The sequence below is a fragment of the Phyllobates terribilis genome, unplaced genomic scaffold (genome assembly GCF_046119375.1).
Source record: "Phyllobates terribilis strain yellow unplaced genomic scaffold, ASM4611937v1 Scaffold_20__1_contigs__length_20440879, whole genome shotgun sequence".
NCBI classification, from domain to species: domain Eukaryota; kingdom Metazoa; phylum Chordata; class Amphibia; order Anura; family Dendrobatidae; genus Phyllobates; species Phyllobates terribilis.
The window spans coordinates 7,318,959-7,323,799 of NW_027362780.1; positions in this window are offsets into that span (position 1 = coordinate 7,318,959).

The following is a 4,841-nucleotide window of genomic DNA, read 5'->3' on the forward strand; positions in this document are numbered from 1 at the left end:
ACTACCAAAAGCTGAATAATAGAGATTTTTTACCGTGGGATGGAAAAACCACAGTTATTGTTTACTGGGGTATACCACACTTTTTTAAATAGAGATATTTGCGGCTGAACAGTGAGCGACACACTTAAACTGCTTTTTTTTTAGATACCAAAGGCCCAAAACTGGATAGTACAGCGATTTGACCCGTGGAACTGCGAAACCACACTGGGATGTCGGGCCTACACAAGACTATTTTCAACAGATATATTTTTGTGTCACAACAGTCAGGAGACACTACTGTTTTTCTTTACGGAAAAAACTACCAAAACCTGAATAATAGAGATTTTTTACCGTGGGATAGCAAAAGCACATTTATTGTTTACTGGGTTATACCACACTTTTTTAAATAGAGATATTTGCGGCTGAACAGTGAGCGACACACTCAAACTGCTTTTTTTTTACATACCAAAGGCCCAAAACTGGATAGTACAGTGATTTGACCCGTGGAACTGCGAAACCACACTGGGATGTCGGGCCTACACAAGACTATTTTCAACAGATATATTTCTGTGTCACAACAGTCAGGAGACACTACTTTTTATCTTTACGGAAAAAACTACCAAAACCTGAATAATAGAGATTTTTTACCGTGGGATGGCAAAACCACAGTTATTGTTTACTGGGGTATACCATATTTTTTTAAATAGAGATATTTGCGGCTGAACAGTGAGCGACACACTTAAACTGCTTTTTTTTTAGATACCAAAGGCCCAAAACTGGATAGTACAGCGATTTGACCCGTGGAACTGCGAAACCACACTGGGATGTCGGGCCTACACAAGACTATTTTCAACAGATATATTTTTGTGTCACAACAGTCAGGAGACACTACTGTTTTTCTTTACGGAAAAAACTACCAAAACCTGAATAATAGAGATTTTTTACCGTGGGATGGCAAAACCACAGTTATTGTTTACTCGGGTATACCACACTTTTTTAAATAGAGATATTTGCGGCTGAACAGTGAGCGACACACTCAAACTGCTTTTTTTTTAGATACCAAAGGCCCAAAACTGGATAGTACAGCGATTTGACCTGTGGAACTGCGAAACCACACTGGGATGTCGGGCCTACACAAGACTATTTTCAACAGATATATTTTTGTGTCACAACAGTCAGGAGACACTACTGTTTTTCTTTACGGAAACAACTACCAAAACCTGAATAATAGAGATTTTTTACCATGGGATGGCAAAACCACAGTTATTGTTTACTGGGGTATACCACACTTTTTTAAATAGAGATATTTGCGCCTGAACAGTGAGCCACACACTCAAACTGCTTTTTTTTTTAGATACCAAAGGCCCAATACTGGATAGTACATCGATTTGACCCGTGGAACTGCGAAACCACACTGGGATGTCGGGCCTACACAAGACTATTTTCAACAGATATATTTTTGTGTCACAACAGTCAGGAGACACTACTGTTTTTCTTTACGGAAAAAACTACTAAAACCTGAATAATAGAGATTTTTTACCGTGGGATGGCAAAACCACAGGTATTGTTTTCTGGGGTATACAACACTTTTTTAAATAGAGATATTTGCGGCTGAACAGTGAGCGACACACTCAAACTGCTTTTTTTTTAGATACCAAAGGCCCAAAACTGGATAGTACAGCGATTTGACCCGTGGAACTGCGAAACCACACTGGGGTGTCGGGCCTACACAACACTATTTTCAACAGATATATTTTTGTGTCACAACAGTCAGGAGACACTAATGTTTTTCTTTACGGAAACCACTACCAAAACCTGAATAATAGAGATTTTTTACCGTGGGATGGCAAAACCACAGTTATTGTTTACTGGGGTATACCACACTTTTTTAAATAGAGATATTTGCGGCTGAAGAGTGAGCGACACACTCAAACTGCTTTTTTTTTAGATACCAAAGGACCAAAACTGGATAGTACATCGATTTGACCCGTGGAACTGCGAAACCACACTGGGATGTCGGGCCTACACAATATTATTTTCAAAAGATATATTTTTGTGTGACAACAGTCAGGAGACACTACTGTTTTTCTTTACGGAAAAAACTACCAAAACCTGAATAATAGAGATTTTTTACCGTGGGATGGCAAAACCACAGTTATTGTTTACTGGGGTATACCACACTTTTTTAAATAGAGATATTTGCGGCTGAACAGTGAGCGACACACTCAAACTGCTTTTTTTTTAGATACCAAAGGCCCAAAACTGGATAGTACAGTGATTTGACCCGTGGAACTGCGAAACCACACTGGGATGTCGGGCCTACACAAGACTATTTTCAACAGATATATTTTTGTGTCACAACAGTCAGGAGACACTAGTGTTTTTCTTTACGGAAAAAACTACCAAAAGCTGAATAATAGAGAATTTTTACCGTGGTATGGCAAAATCACAGTTATTGTTTTCTGGGGTATACCACACTTTTTTAAATAGAGATATTTGCGGCTGAACAGTAAGCGACACACTCAAACTGCTTTTTTTTTAGATACCAAAGGCCAAAAACTGGATAGTACAGCGATTTGACCCGTGGAACTGCGAAACCACACTGGGATGTCGGGCCTACACAAGACTATTTTCAACAGATATATTTTTGTGTCACAACAGTCAGGAGACACTACTGTTTTTCTTTATGGAAAAAACTACCAAAACCTGAACAATAGAGATTTTTTACCGTGGGATGGCAAAACCACAGTTATTGTTTACTGGGGTATACCACACTTTTTTAAATAGAGATATTTGCGGCTGAACAGTGAGCGACACACTTAAACTGCTTTTTTTTTAGATACCAAAGCCCCTAAACTGGATAGTACAGTGATTTGACCCGTGGAACTGCGAAACCACACTGGGATGTCGGGCCTACACAAGACTATTTTCAACAGATATATTTTTGTGTCACAACAGTCAGGAGACACTACTGTTTTTCTTTACGGAAAAAACTCCCAAAACCTGAATAATAGAGATTTTTTAACGTGGGATGGCAAAACCACAGTAATTGTTTACTGGGGTATACCACAATTTTTTAAATAGAGATATTTGCGGCTGAACAGTGAGCGACACACTTAAACTGCTTTTTTTTTTATACCAAAGGCCTAAAACTGGATAGTACAGCGATTTGACCCGTGGAACTGCGAAACCACACTGGGATGTCGGGCCTACACTAGACTATTTTCAACAGATATATTTTTGTGTGACAACAGTCAGGAGACACTACTGTTTTTCTTTACGGAAACAACTACCAAAACCTGAATAATAGAGATTTTTTACCGTGGGATAGCAAAACCACAGTTATTGTTTACTGGGGTATGCCACACTTTTTTAAATAGAGATATTTGCGGCTGAACAGTGAGCGACACACTCAAACTGCTTTTCTTTTAGATACCAAAGGCCCAAAACTGGGTAGTACAGCGATTTGACCCGTGGACCTGCGAAACCACACTGGGATGTCGGGCCTACACAAGACTATTTTCAACAGATATATTTTTGTGTCACAACAGTCAGGAGACATTACTGTTTTTCTTTACGGAAAAAACTACCAAAACCTGAATAATAGAGATTTTTTTACCGTGAGATGGCAAAAACACAGTTATTTTTTACTGGGGTATACCACACTTTTTTAAATAGAGATATTTGCGGCTGAACAGTGAGCGACACACTCAAACTGCTTTTTTTTTTATACCAAAGGCCCAAAACTTGATAGTACAGCGATTTGACCCGTGGAACTGCGAAACCACACTGGGATGTCGGGCCTACACAAGACTATTTTCAACAGATATATTTTTCTGTCACAACAGTAAGGAGACACTACTGTTTTTCTTTACGGAAAAAACGACCAAAAGCTGAATAATAGAGATTTTTTACCGTGGGATGGAAAAACCACAGTTATTGTTTACTGGGGTATACCACACTTTTTTAAATAGAGATATTTGCGGCTGAACAGTGAGCGACACACTTAAACTGCTTTTTTTTTAGATACCAAAGGCCCAAAACTGGATAGTACAGCGATTTGACCCGTGGAACTGCGAAACCACACTGGGATGTCGGGCCTACACAAGACTATTTTCAACAGATATTTTTTTGTGTCACAACAGTCAGGAGACACTACTGTTTTTCTTTACGGAAAAAACTACCAAAACCTGAATAATAGAGATTTTTTACCGTGGGATAGCAAAAGCACATTTATTGTTTACTGGGTTATACCACACTTTTTTAAATAGAGATATTTGCAGCTGAACAGTGAGCGACACACTCAAACTGCTTTTTTTTTAGATACCAAAGGCCCAAAACTGGGTAGTACAGCGATTTGACCCGTGGACCTGCGAAACCACACTGGGATGTCGGGCCTACACAAGACTATTTTCAACAGATATATTTTTGTGTCACAACAGTCAGGAGACATTACTGTTTTTCTTTACGGAAAAAACTACCAAAACCTGAATAATAGAGATTTTTTTACCGTGAAATGGCAAAAACACAGTTATTTTTTACTGGGGTATACCACACTTTTTTAAATAGAGATATTTGCGGCTGAACAGTGAGCGACACACTCAAACTGCTTTTTTTTTTATACCAAAGGCCGAAAAACTTGATAGTACAGCGATTTGACCCGTGGAACTGCGAAACCACACTGGGATGTCGGGCCTACACAAGACTATTTTCAACAGATATATTTTTCTGTCACAACAGTCAGGAGACACTACTGTTTTTCTTTACGGAAAAAACTACCAAAAGCTGAATAATAGAGATTTTTTACCGTGGGATGGAAAAACCACAGTTATTGTTTACTGGGGTATACCACACTTTTTTAA